This window comes from Carya illinoinensis, chromosome 10 (genome assembly GCF_018687715.1).
Source record: "Carya illinoinensis cultivar Pawnee chromosome 10, C.illinoinensisPawnee_v1, whole genome shotgun sequence".
Taxonomy (NCBI): Eukaryota; Viridiplantae; Streptophyta; class Magnoliopsida; order Fagales; family Juglandaceae; genus Carya; species Carya illinoinensis.
In genome coordinates this window covers 31,375,939-31,391,470 of record NC_056761.1, presented here as the reverse complement: position 1 = coordinate 31,391,470, position 15,532 = coordinate 31,375,939, and the positions used below count along the sequence as shown (strand labels likewise).

Sequence of the window (15,532 nt, the reverse complement as noted above, 5' to 3'; positions counted from 1 at the left end):
TACACAGCTTGGAGATAGATAGCTCGTCTATCTTTTCTTTGAGTGAGCCAGGTGACGAAATTGAAATTGAACCAGAAAACATGGCTGCACCTGAACCACGCACTCTTAAGGATTATTTACAACCCACTCATATCACTACACCTTCATGCATTGTTTTACCAGAAATTGCACTTAATTTGTCTATTAAGCATGGCATGATGTCAATGATACCTCAGTTCCACGGGATGGATTCTGAGATACCTCAGTTCCACGGGATGGATTCTGAGAGTCCTTACTCAAGCCAAACCCTCTTCACTTCACGATCTGACACTGCTGTCTCATTTTCCCGAAACCTAACTCTTCCATCTTCATCTTCTAGGTCTCCTCTATGCAGCATAATAACAAAACTCATCTTCATATTGGACACCATGGTTGCCGTTGCCCACCACACTTTCCCTCACCCACCACACTCGTCGCCGTCCACCATAGTAGCTGCCACTTAGTGGTGGAAGATGAAGATGGCACAGGAAGCTCAGGGAGTTTTGTGAGTTCCGTCCATCGTAGCTCGGAGGGTTGACGTCTATCCGTCCCAGATCTAGGGGTCGAGCTCCATCGCAGCTCGACATGATGGAGTTTTGGTTTCCTGAGGGTGAGTCGTAGGTAGACGAATAGAGCACGGGGAGAAGATTTGGGGGGTTGAGCATGGGTGTTCAAGGGGGCTGCCAATAGTTGAGAATCTGATGCAGTCATGTACAAGATAGCTATGGTGGAAAGCCTAGGTGTCACTTAATTATTGGTGGGTTGTTAATTGAAGAACCTTGGACGGACCAGTGTCGAGTATTTCTCTAAAATATATGTCTAATCTTGGTTTGATTTCTAATCTTGATGATAATATTAGAAAAGGTCAGACTTGTGCTCAATCAAAAATAACCAAAATTGTTTTCAAAATCTTAAGCGTAAATATGAAATTCTTAAACTTAGTCATGGTGATGTTTGTGATCTTAAAAATGTTGAATCTTGTAGTGGTAATAAAGTATTTTCTAATGTCTATTGATGATTGTACTAGATATTTACATGTTTACTTGCTCAAGAGTAAAGATGAAGTTTTCTCTAAGTTTTTTATTTATAAAGCGGAAGTAGAAAATCAATTGGGCAAAAAGATTAAGCCCTTACAGTCTAATTGTGGTGGTGAATATTTATCAATTGAGTTTACTAAATTCTGTGAAACTTATGGGATAAATCACCAATTCAAGGTCCCTTCCACACCTCAACAGAATAGTATACCCGAAAGAAAAAAATAGAACTCTTGTTGATATGGTGAATTCTATATATGCTTTTAAGTTTTGATTTTCCTGTTAACTTATGGGGTGACACAATTTTATCCACTTGTTATATTTTGAATAAAGCACCCCATTAGAAGTTTTAAAAACTCCTTCTGAATTATGGCATAAACATCCTCCATCCTTAAATAGATTAAAAATGTGTTAATGTTAGCCTATGTTAAAAAACTGGATCTTAAAAGACCAAAATTGGGTTCTAAAACCTCTAGGTGTGTTTTTATTGGATATTCTCAAAATAACATGACTTACAGATTTTTGGACCTAGATTCAAATGAGATGTATAATTCTAGAGATGATGAATTTTTTGAAATTTTAATTAAGTCTGATTCTGAAAATAATACCACTCGTGTTTATGTCCCTAGCACTTTTGAGAATGAAATTGAACATCCTCGCAAATTTAAACTAAGGAGAAGCAATATGCCCAAAAAAGAAACATCATTTGGCCCTGATTTTCTTATCTATCTCATATAAGGAAATAGAAATGACGTGAAGAAGGAAGTTAAATTTGATTTTAACGTCGAAAGTGATCCTTCATCTTACCAAGAAGTTATGTCATCAGAAGATATAGACTTCTGGGAAGACGAACAAATGATGAAATAGAATCAACAGCTTCAAATCAAACTTGGAAACTAGTTAATTTACCTCCTGGTTCAAAGTTAGTAGATTTTTTAGAAAAAAACCTTAATGCCAATGGCTCTAGTAATAAATTCAAAACCCGTTTAGTGGCTAATGAATATAGACAGCAAGAAGGTATAGATTATTTTGATACATATGCTCCTATTTCTAGAATATCAACTTTTAGAATTTAATTTCTCTTGCATCTCTGAATCATTTAGTAGTTCACCAAATGGATGTAAAAACTACTTTTTTAAATGGTGACCTAGATGAAGAGATTTCTACAGAAAAATCTGAGGGTTTTATTATGGCTGATCATAAAAAGAAAGTTCATAAATTGATTAAATCCCTCTCTATGGTTTGTAACAAACTCCTAAACAATGACAATTTGATAAACTAGTTTTATCTTATGGTTTTATAGTAAACGATGTTGATTATTTGTTTGTAAATTGATGACATGTTAATTTTTGGAAGAAAGTTTAAGTATATATATTGAAGAAACTAAAAAGTTTCTTTCCTCAATATTTGACATGAAAGATATGTAGAGGTTGATGTGATCCTTGGGATTAAGATTATGAGGACAATCAATGATTTATCCTTGACACAATCTCATTATATTGAAAAAGTGATCAAGAAGTATGGACCTAAAGACCAAAAGCCAATCTCGATTCCATATGATCTTAGTCTTAAATTGAGAGAAAATACAGGAAGATGTAGATCCAAACTGAAATATGCTAGTGTAATAGGGAGTCTAATGTATGCTATGCATTGCACTAGACCTGATATTGTATTTGCTATTGGGATGTTAAGTAGATTTACTAGCAATCTCGGTAAAGAGCATCAGGATCTGATTTCTTGAATTTTAAAATATTAGAAGGGGACTATGAATTATGGTCTACACTATCAAAAGGAAACTGTTCTATTAAAATTCAAGAAATATTAGAAGGATACAATGATGCAAGTTGGAATATTGTATAATCAAATTCAAAGTCTACAAGTGGGAGGATTTTTATGCTAGGAGGAGCTATGATCTCATGGAGATCAAAGAAACAAACTTTTATAATTCATTCTAGAATGGAATATGAGTTTATTGCTCTAGCAGCCACATGTAAAGAAGCAGAATGACTTAGGAATTTGTTGATAGACATACCAACTAGGACTAAACCATTTCCTGCAGTAATGATTTATTATGACAGTAAGGCAACCTTGCAAGTACTACAAGCAAGACCTATAATAAAAAATAAGTCATTAGTTTGAGGCACAATTATGTGCTTGAATTACTCAATTATGGAGTGATTATTATTCAATATGTTAATATTTTAAATCTATTCAGAATTTGGTGGATACGTTAACAAAAGAGCTACCAAGGGATATGATTTATAAGACATCAAAGGAAAAATCACCTGCCATGGGAACCCCACCTTGGCCTTGAAATATAGATAAGGTTCAATGAGCATCAACAAGTCGATAGAGTACTAGTGATGATTGTTTAACACTAGATAATTGTTTAAAAGGAAATTATCCTTTTAAACCCCAATTTCAAATAGACGTATTCTAGTGTTAACAATTTTGGAGTTTAAAGAATGAGTAAAACTCTTAATAATAAGTTCATAGACTAATTTATCGAGGTGAAACAGGATCACTTTAGAAAATAATAGTGAAAATAATGGAATCATAAAGGCAGAAAATAAAGATCTAGACTCCAAGGTTCGTTCGTAGTGACGATTTCTTTAGAACATATTTTGTCCCCTTTTAACATGCAATAGAGTATTGAAAAAATTGTCCTCATGATGTAATGATGCCCTCTTTTTATCGTTGTTCTATAGTAGCACTTTTATAGAACAACTTAGAAACACCTTGTTTTGAGAATTAAAAGATGGATATATTTAAGGAGGAAAAATCTCATTGTTTTTATCTAATGTTCTAAAATTTGCACTAATCAATTATTTTATAATCCACTTATGATGCATTCCAACAGTTAAAAAATAGCTAATTTTCTTTTTACGTAAAAAATATTGTCTAATAGCTGGACAATGGCTAGTTTTCTATAACAAATGATGTTTAACATTTCCTTCTTCATATATTTCAATGAGTTGATATTCTTCATTAAACCACACTACTTTGCAAGAAGCCGAGTGGTGGCATTTAAAACCTCACACAGGAAGCATATATGTCCGAAATGTCTTGACTAATGAATCTCGTTACTGTCATATTGAAAATCAACAGGCCTTAAGGTACCGTTTAGATAAACAATTGGTCAATCTTATCCTATATCATCTCATCTCATTTCATCTCAACATCCAAATACAATACAAAGACAAACACTTTTCAATTTATCTTTCATACTTTTCCATCTAATCAATACTAATCATTGCAACTTTTCCAAACGTCCATATAAAAAAATCGACTATTTCAAATTTTAAAAGAAAATTAAAATATTATGTTCTAACAATATTTGAACTTTATAATATCTTTTATTCAATTTTATCTCTCTCATTTTCCAAAACATAATAAAACTCTTAACTTAAACTACTTTACTACTATTCACAAACCATCTCATTATTATTCACAAATATTTCATATGATCTCATCTCATCTGACTATTCAAACTAAGCCTAAAATAAAAAACAAAACTATCACAAGAGGTTTAGCTGAAAATCAACATGAAATATTTTAATTTCAAATATTGTTGGGTCATCTCAACATCCAAATATCATTTAAATACAAATACTTTTTAATTTCAAATATTAAAATTTTCAAACTGTCAAACAAAATATAAAAAATAATTCAACCTTTTCAAATCTCAAAACAAAATATTATTAAAAAATTATATTCTAAAAATATTTTAATTTAATAATATTTTAATTCAACTTTCTCACTCTCCTTAAAACTTTATAAAATATCTTAACTCAAACCATCTCACTACTATTCACAAACTATTTAGCTACTATTAACAGATTTCTCATTTTATCTCAACTTATTATTAATATTGTTGGTTTTGCTTATTTCACCTATTGCGTCGATTTCCCATTTTTCCTTTTGCCTTTTTCTTTTCTCTCTCTGTCGTCAAACCTTCCGCCCACATCTCCTCTTGATCATCCCTCACTCCCATCTCTACTCACCACATCGGACACCAAGTCATGCTTTGCACTACCACCGTAGTCCTTCCGTCTCTGATAAGCTCCTCTGCCCCAATCGCTCTCTCCATTTTTGTTTCTATTTTTCTCTCTTACCTTCTCACTGTATTGCAGCCTCACCATGAGCATGCCGATGCTGGTAAGTTTCCTTCCCATTCTCTCTTATGTTTCTCTTTGTTCCATTTACTCTCTCTCTCTCCCTCTCTATCTCTGAGCCATCGCTACAACCCAAACCTTGCCCTACTACCATCATCGTCCTTGTCATCTGTCAACGTATTCACCATAGGAAGCATCTTCTAGTCCTATATCTATGTCGTTCTTTCTCCCAACCCTGATTCCCTCTCTTTCCCTTTGGCTTTTGCCTCTTTTCGTCCCTGCTTTTGTCCCTGTGATGTGCCCTGTTACTCGCCATCATAACAACTATACCACCTCATGCCGTTGATTTGTTTATGTTCTTCATCCCTCTCTTGGTCCAAAAGCCTAAAGCTATTGGGTTCGAAAACCCTAGCCTCAGCCACCACCCCCTCCATGCCCCTCCTTGTCCGATGCTGCTACAGTGAGCTCCTTCAACTCTCAATCTCTTTGTCTCCATCACTCTCGATCTGTATCATCCTTTCTCTATCTTTGTCGCAGCCTCCCACTCTCTCCCCACTCTTAGCCCACTAGCCACCCCCACAACCTTTCGCTAGTCACCCTCACATTGAAAACCCCCTCCCAATAGCAAGCATACATAGCTCTCTCTCTCTCTCTCTCTCTCTCTCTCTCTCTCTCTCTCTCTCTCTCTCTCTCTCTCTCTCTCTCTCTCTCTCTCATGTTCACACTGATTCTCTCTCTACTTTAGACACCACGTCTACCCAAGAGATCACTGCACCTCTAGCCAAAGGGAAGCATAGCGTGGAGCTCGGGTCGCAGGCAATCATCCAAAAGCTTTCTCTTTAGCATTGTAAGGAGATCTTGGACTAATCCAGAAATATCTTTTGTTGGATTTTTGAAACTGTCACTTGTAGTGTTATTATTGTGACCTATGTAGTGGTCAAGGGCCCGTGTAGTAGTGTTGTGATTAATTTGTAGCATTGTTGTTGTGTGGTGGCCAAGGGTCTCGTGAAGTGTTGGGATTGACTTTTGGCTTTGTTGTTATGTGGTGGGCGAAGCCCTTGTAAAGTGTTGGGGTTGACTTGTAGCTCTGTTGTTGTGATCTGTGTGGTTGCTTAGGGCCCTTGTGAAGCGATGTGATACATGTGCACTTTGTGACGTATGATGTGATATGCCCTTTTTGTTGTTTGAAATGTCATGCTTTTATATATTGAATATTGTTGTTGTATGTCATTCCTCTTGTAATTAACTGTTGCATTTTGGATTGCATCCTTATTGAAACTTGTGAAGTTGCTATTTCTTGTATTAACTTTGGTGGTGTATGCATGTCACGACCACAAGTCGAGATGTGGTATTATCATGGTAGAGTTCCTCTAGTTACTCGGGAGTGTATAAAACTGAGTGACATCCCATGAGTTGTCATTGGGCGACAGGCTTGAGTGAGATGGTAATGCTTTATGGTTGACTCGTTGCCTTTCTGCTAGTGGAGGCTAGAGCATTCCAAGCCACGAGCACACTAGAAGTAAAACTGAGCATTGCATATTACGAAATTACATGCACGGTTGTTACCTATGGTGTAACAAAGGAGCCAAAGTGTGTGGATAGTCCATAGGGGAGACGATGATGCTCACATTTATAAAATGATTATTTGCATTTTATGTGGAGTGTCTGAATATTACAACCCCAAGCCGAGATGGGACATTATCTTTGTGTAGTTCCTCTGGTTACGTAGGAGTACCTAAAACTGAGTGACATCTACTGGGTTGTTGTCAAGAGACAACAGGCTCAAGTGAGACAATAATGCTCTCTGGTTGACGTCATTGACTCTCTTCTTGGCCACGAATGCGCTAGGCATAGAATTGGACATTACTTATTACAAAGTCACATACAAGGTTGCTACTTGTCATCTAACGAAGGGAGTCGAGTGTGTAGATGGTCCATAGGGGAAACCATGGTGCATATCTTAATAAAAAAAATATTTTTAAAATGAATTTTGGGTGTGTAATGTCTTGTGTGAAGTATTTGATCCATACAAATATTTGGTTAAACGCAAAATGTCAAATATTATATTCTTTCGTGTTTTCTTGTTTGCATGAGTTCTCTTTTCCACCTGCACTTATTTAGAGTTTTAGATGTAGTTCTACTTACTAAGATTTTACAAAGTCTCACTGTGATATCCCTACCTACAACTCTACTCCTCGGAATCATAGATTTTCATACAGATGATGGCTATGATGAAGGGTACAATTATAAAGGTCCGATTCCACTAGAAGAATGAAGATCAGGGTTATTTCCCCTTTGTAATTAAGTGTTGATTTCAAAATTTTGAAATTATGGGATGATTGTAATATTCTATTGTCTGTAGTTTGAAGACTTGTGACTTAGGGATATTTTGGATTGTGAAGTATTTACCAAAGTTTTGATTATCATTTCGGTAGTCGTTTCAGTTAAAGCATTGGAAAAAAATATTTTGGTGCTGGTACTGTTTTGGATACCGTTTTGGGATTAATTATATACTATATATAAATAATGAAATATATATATAAACCACCAACTAATAGAATAAATACATATATATATATATGTAAGTGTGTATCATGTATATGTGTATATATATAGAAGAATTGAAAATTTAAAAAATGAATATAAATTTAAAATATCACAAATTTGAGCTGAGAGACAAAAACAAAGAAAAAAAAATAAAAGAATAGATAAATTATTAAAAATAATGATATTTAAAAAAATGAGGGAACATATCTAAAGTTACAAAAAAAAATTAAAATTATATAAATACATTTTATATTTTAGAACTAATTAAATACTATTTGAATTTAAAATTTACAAAAATGTCACTAAGTACAAGAAAATTATAAAAACAGTCCGAAATGAAATAAGGTCCGAAATGCCAATTCCGGCCAAAATGGCCAGAATTTGATCAAATGGTTGAAATGGACCGGAATGTGCCAGAATTTTGAGAGAAACGGAACAATGAAGTTTAGTATACCGGATACTATACCTGAACAGAATGGAATTTAAAACTATGGTATTTATATATTCAAGTACTATTAGTTACAATGTGTTAAGGCTACCCTTTTATCCTTTATCCGTTGTGAATTTACTGTCAGACGTCTATAATAGAGATAGGAAGGACTAAAGTCATAGCAGGCTTGGGTTGAGTAATAAGAATCAGTAGTTGAGTTTATTTTCTTGAGTCTTGTTGAGTCGGGCCTTGGCTCATCTATTGTTAGTTATATTTTGATTGTAGCTTTATGTTACCGTTGGAGTAAGTGGCCTGTGGCCCAAGAGAGAAGTCATATATGTAGTAGAATGAGGGACTTGTAAGAGAATCCAGAATCATTGATGAAAATATTTTCCTATTATCTTTTCTCTTGGAGGTTAGGTCAACCTTGAATCTGACCATTTTCTTTACATTTTTTCTCATATTTTCTAGTTATCCAAACACTACCTATTAGGTGTGTTACAAGTGGTATCCAAAGCCAGTCTTTCCTTGGCATTGGCTTCATCAATTTGGGAATATGGAAAAACTTATCTCATCCTTGCTCAATATCAAAGACCAACTGGAACAGAGCCTTCAACGCTTCGACGTTATCCAGCAACATTTGAATGATTTGCGAGATAGCCACAATAAAATGCATGAAGTATTTCAGCAACACATGAACGAATTTGAGCAAGGTTTTGTAAATTTAGAAAACCAAATCTACGCTCTGCAAGAAGAGGAAAAATGTGCAGCAACTCTAGAAGAAAAAGAGGTGGTCAATCCAGATCAGATTGCTCTTTCTCTTGTTTCCATAAATCCCGTCAGACATCGGAGACCATTTTCTCCATTCTCAGATCTTCCCCTCCGGATCTTGTGTATTGCCCTTCCTCTCAGAAATTATTTTCCCTTGTCTTCATTTCTTTCGGTATTCCCTAGCAACCACTACTCTCTAATTGAAATAAAGCAAGGCCTAGCTATTAGATGGGAGTTTGATCCCGGGGGAATGAAGAAGAGGCTCTCGAGCCTGATTGGTAAGCACATTTCCCATGTCACCATTTTCAGTTTCTGTCAAAATTCATGTGCGCACACTTTGGAAAGTAATTTCAAGATATATGAGGTCTTGTATACTTTGTTCGTAAGCTGTGGAGAAGGGGAATGGAGAACTTGTATGGGGTTGCAAGTTTCAGAAGATACAAACCTTGCCCCTCAACAACTTGATTTTTTGCCACTTAAAGTAATTTTCAAGCCTTTTGATAGAGGAAGGGAGCATATCTCTGACTTGAGGCCATATTTCCAAATGGCTACACAAAGTTGTGTGGTCAAAAACTGGGATGCAAATACAGGGGAGGTGAGAAATAAGTTTAGGGATCTCATGTGTGACTTGGGACCTTCTTTTATTAAAGCTGGCCAAGTTACTTTCAACCTTATAGAAGAGGAATTGGACCAACCACTTCAAAACTATGTCCTTAAAGCATAATAACATGGCTCGGGCTGAGCTAATTTTCCCTCTTATTTGTGAGCTTGATATAAGAGCTTACCATAAGCTTTCAGATGCTGCAATTCATTCAACAACAAATTCAAGGCCTCGGTTGGATTCTATAGACAGGTTCAAGTGCTCATGCATTAGTGATGAAACTCTACTTGAGATACCTCTCACTTGTACTAATTTCCATTTTACTAATGCTTCATACTGCTCAAATATCTCACTCGGGATTGTTAGACTGCCAATATTGATTGTTAGTGAGCTCCACAGCTGGGAGGATATCACTTCAACTTTAATGGCAGCAATATTTCAGAGTTACATGTGGGAAGTCTTGAGTGATAAGGGTGTGGTTGAATTAGCCCTTGGGTGTGGGAAATCATTAAAATCTCTTGGTGTGGCAGCTTGTGCAAAAATAGCAGACATCTCACTGGAAACAATGGGGTCGCATTGCAAATCTTTGGAGACCCTATCGTTGGATTCAGAGTACATGAGCAACAAGGGGTTACTTGTTGTGACCAAGGGATATAATATCAGAACTATGGGATTAGGGTATTCAGCAACACCAATTGATGGGGTTATTATTGTGAAGCGTGAAGTGGCTATTGGTATAAAGAAAATTCTTGTTTTTGACCCAGGTGGTGGGACAATCGTGGGAAAAATATCGCACCTTGTGGACAAGGTGCTTCTATGGGGGATGGTTTGTCAGACGTCTGTAATAGAGATAGGAAGGACTAAAGTCATAGCAGGCTTGGGTTGAGTAATAAGAATCAATAGTTGAGTTTATTTACTTGAGTCTTGTTGAGTCGGGCCTTGGCTCATCTATTGTTAGTTATATTTTGATTGTAGCTTTATGTTACCGTTGGAGTAAGTGGCCTGTGGCCCAAGAGAGAAGTCATATATGTAGTAGAATGAGGGACTTGTAAGAGAATCTAGAATCATTGATGAAAATATTTTCCTATTATCTTTTCTCTTGGAGGTTAGGTCAACCTCGAATCTGACCATTTTCTTTACTTTTTTTCTCATATTTTCTAGTTATCCAAACACTACCTATCAGGTGTGTTACATTTACTAGATGGATATATGGAGCATGTGTGGATACACCTGTTATCACATTGCGCAAGGGGTGTACGACTCGTGCATCTGACCATCATCCAAGCATTGCGACTACCACCAAATCACTAGTGGGGGCACAGGGGCGCCACGAAGCCAAGCCCAGTTTGAAGGTGAGAGAGCACTCTTAAGATAACCCAAAAGAGCTCAGAAGGAAGCGAGTGACGTATTCAATGCCATGCTCCATCAAAGATGTCACAACAAAAGCACGTCTAGTGAGGAAGAAGAACACGATCCTGCAGGCCATATCTTTTAACCTCAGAAGTAAGGCATAGTGCCACTTGGGCGACTCTCATAAGGAGAAGGACTATGTGTTTAGTCCCAAGGCAAGTTTCAAAGACATGAATGCGTTGTCCCACTAATCCACTCGGTATTTTCCATTCTCCAGTCTATAGAAGAAAAGGTCAATCGAGGTTCAAGATCGTTGTTTCCGTCAATTAGAAGTTAGAATCCGTTAGGACTATAATTGATAGTTATGCCATATTAAAGACATTGAATGATAGTCAAGATCTTACTTTTGAGATCGTAAAGTACTTCTCTTCTCTTTTCTACTCACTACAAGAAATATGGCTTTTCCCCAAAGGCAAAATTCATGGCAAAAAGTAGACTTTTTGTGGGAAAAACCATTTTTCCACAAAATCTTACCGTGGGAAGCTCGTGGCGTAAAACTCGCCGCAAAAAGTATTATAGCTCACGAAAGGTTTAATTCGTGGGCAATACCTATGTTTTCCCATGACACATCTCGTGGCAAGAGTCGATAAAGCTCGTCGCAAAAGCACGTCCATTTTCGATAATGTGCGAATAGGAGAAATTACCATAAAAGGTATTGGTGGGTATTAATATTACCCACTACAACATTTGTGGAGAAAAACTTTTACTGGCAAAAAAGAAGGTATTTGGCGCGAGTTGTCTTCGTGGCAAATACTTAAAGAATTCAGAAAAAAAAAAAAATTGTAAAAGCAAAAACATATGGGACTAGGCCAAAAATGATCATAAATAATTGTCTAATATAAGCTAAAAAATTATATACAAACCAATGCATCCATGAAAAGCAATAAACCACCATCCATTAAAATTCAATACACAACAACCAACACAACAATGAAATGCAATAAAACCACTTTTATTTAAAGTCTGTCCAGCTGTTAATATCAATCTACAAATGTTCTTTTAAGCTTCATACACACCAACAATAATCCCAAGTTCCAACATATCACTTCAATATTCAGTACCACTTCACACTCCCATATATATAACTTAAAATCTTGTATTGTAAGCCATATCAACATGCTTGCTGCCCATATAACAGTTCCTAGCAACTCTCTCTGCTTGTTATGGGTACTACCTACACCACATGCCATGGACAAGATCTTTCTAGTTGCCTACTTAGTTAGCTAAATTTGAAGAACCAGATTAGGAAAAGATGCAGAGAAATAAAACTAAATATAGATTTTCACAAGTTATAACATATGATAGTTTATTTAATACCATCTGTCTCATAAGTCACTAGGAGAATTGATGTTGCTTTACATGAAGTAAGATTTTTTTTGCCATTATGAGCAACAAACTATTTCTTAGGCACAAATTTCAATATGCTTTTCATATGAGAACAAGTTATACATGTTTATAACTGCAAATACGTACAGAGCACATGGAGCAAGGAATATAAGATTCACTACTTTGAAAAGATTAAGAAGAAAAAACCTAGGTCTACAAGATGTTCTGATATATTTTAAGAAAGAAATTATAGGTAATCTAACAACCAATTTTTCCCCAGTAAATAAATATATTCATACAGTAACCTTCAAGAAACAAAATTAAGATGGAACTTGCCCCATTCAGGAGGGAATGGATCATTAGGCGTCATGCTGTTTGCAAACTTCTTTCCAAAAATCAATCCAGTTTCTTGAATCTGCATAATCAGATGAATAATACATATTAAATCTCTCAAGTTTACACATTAATCAAAAAATTAAAAACTCTAGACACAATATATACCTCTCCAATTATGGGGTCGGCCAACCGGTGTGCTGTTTTTTAATGCTTTTAAATCATCTTGAAACTTTGGGGAAATGCTCAACTTCTTGATCTGCAATATTTCCTTCTCTATAAAGAAGTTAGATAGCTTTCACTCAATGATAGTCATAATATATAATCTTTGTGTTGATTATGCGGAATATACAGATATAGGTATTTAGGTATATGTCGTTGCATTTCTGCATGGTCTCTTGTGCAACTCCATATACCTCTCTCTACTAAAAGTGTCACAATCATCTTTGGAACCGTAGTAGTGTGATGACGAAGATGAAGATGGAATTCTCTCAAGAACTTGTAGGGCTTCTTTCATTGAGGGTCTCTTGTGCAGGATTAGAGATATACAATTATATCCTAACTTGAAGCAAGCTAACAAAACTTCTAGTTTTTCTTCCAAATCAGCTTGGATCGCCGCATCAGCCATCTGCAAAGCCCAACTCTTATACTCAACTATAAGCCCAGTCCCTTGGCCCATGTCATCTAAAACTATAACCTTCCCAATAAGTAGCTCAAGAAACATAACCCCAAAAGAGTACACATCACACTTTAGATTGGGCTTTAGGAGTACACATCACACTTTAGATTGGGCTTTAGGCTTCTAAGTGACTTTGGTACATGATATGGCAATACGCCCAATGAGCTTGGACTTGGGCTAGGAGTAAGCCCAATTGCAATATCTTCAAAGCTATCACATGAGGTTGTGGATCTCTTGCTTCCGAAAATTCAAACCGACGCTCCAATTCTTGTAGTTCATGTTATCGAATACTTAACTCACAAGCTAAATACAAACTTTCCATTTGAAAAAAGAGAAAACGTTTATACTTACAGTACTTTTCATCTCAACCTCTGGATCGGACTTGACAAAGTCCAAAGAAAATATTGTAAAAAATAATAATCTTACGATTTTCTTCATATTATAAAAGATACTCTTTTCCTCTCAACATCTTGACAGAGTCCAAGAAAAAGATTGTTCTAAATTTCTTAACTTTCAGCTTGATTCTTGAACGTCACGCTCAATTGTGGATTAAAAAATCATCCAGTGGGATAGCCATATGAGATCTACTAATCTTCTCACTATATAAGGTGTGATATATTTATTATATCACTAGTGAGATGAAAGTATGATGAAAATGAAGTGCATAAAATTCTTCTTTTTTATGGGATGAAAGATAGACTGCTTTTGAAGAATGCAAAATAAAGTGTGTACATGGTTGTCTATTTTACTTGAGATGCGCCAAGATTTTCAATAGCTAAAGTGAGTCCAAGTTGGCCCGATTTCCCATTTACTACACACAAGATAATTAAATGAAGTCTAACATTTTTTCATGGTATAAAGTTTACAACAAATAAATACATGCATATACTTTTTTTTTTTTTTTTTTTATATAAGTACCAAATCGTCAAAAATGTCACAAAAGAGCCAAACTTGCAAGCCAAATAGACAGGAGCGCAAGTAGTAGATTTCTGCTTTGATGTATGGAGAATATACTTATTGAATCAAACCCACCACAATATGCACAAGATCTTCTATTTCTGTCCATTGAACTGAAAATTTATCTCATCTCCCATTGTAGGGGACATCACTACTTTGTATTTACCTACTCCATATGAAGTTAAGTCTCTGCTTCATTTTTACAAACACTTGCTGTGCATTTTGTTAATTCATTGCATTCATCCTCAACAATCATACGCACATCTATTCTTTCTTACAATCAGCACTCAACACAATTTCTACATTCATCTATACACACATATAATAACAGTCATAACATAGAAAATAATCCACTTTAATTACTCGAGAAAAAATACCAGAAATTAAATTTCACATCATTTTCACAAATTTCCATCTCCTCTAATTAAGAAAAAAAAAAAGGGCTGGAAAAAGGCCATCGGAAGGAGAGAAGCTTACCGGCAGCATATGGCACCGCTGGTGGCGTTGTGCCGTGAGGAGAGAAACCGAGGGAGAAGGGAGAGGTCCAACTAGGGGAGTGAGCTTCGGTGGAGAGAAAACAGAGCACAATAGAGAGAGGGATGATCGGAATGGGAGGGTCACCTGCGTGATGCGGCGGTGGAGGTGGAGCTGTCGACATCGGCGGCGTGGCCTGTTTGGGAGGTAAGCTGTGAAGTTTTGAATGGGGGTTTCGGTGTAATGCAGAGGAGTGTCGGGCTGGGGGAGAAAGAAATGAGAGGAAAAAAGGGGTTTTATTTAAAACTATTTTCGGCGACATGAAGTCTCCGCAAAAAGTCGTTTCTTCGCCACAAAAAGCCACTTTTACCACAAGTTCTTGCTCGTGGGACGTAATCTTGTGAAAAGTGGCATTTTTTTTTCCCACGGAGAGTTTTCGTGTAATAAGCTAAGTATTTGCCACAAATGTAGAGCTTGGAAAAAAAATTTCATGGTAAAAAGCTAAATTTCTTGTAGTGACTATTTGAAGACTTAAAGAAGGATAAGAGCTCAGAGTTTTCATCCACAAGGAGGTCAATGATCCCAGCACAACCATTAGCATTTAGCTGTTGTCCAAGCAGCTAGGTTCGTTCTTACGATGATATTAGAAATGTGGGGTAAATGTTTCTTGATATGTTCAGGATTTCATATTCTACTTCTCTTCTGCTCTCTCATGAAAGTGCATACTTTTCTCACTATATTTATTAGTTACTTTGATGATATGATTTCCAGATAATCTAAATTAAACTGATGTGCTTTCAATAGACTCTGTACTCATGGGATCAAGTTGAGGATTCC

The 15,532-nt window shown here is 36.0% G+C and overlaps 1 non-coding gene across 1 annotated transcript; it reads right to left on the bottom strand.

The window, feature by feature from the left end:
* Positions 1 to 14,193: 14,193 nt before the first annotated feature.
* LOC122280247 lies at positions 14,194 to 14,292 on the bottom strand. The gene has a single exon (XR_006229832.1). It is a non-coding gene; the product is annotated as a small nucleolar RNA snoR98 (small nucleolar RNA).
* Positions 14,293 to 15,532: the final 1,240 nt, after the last annotated feature.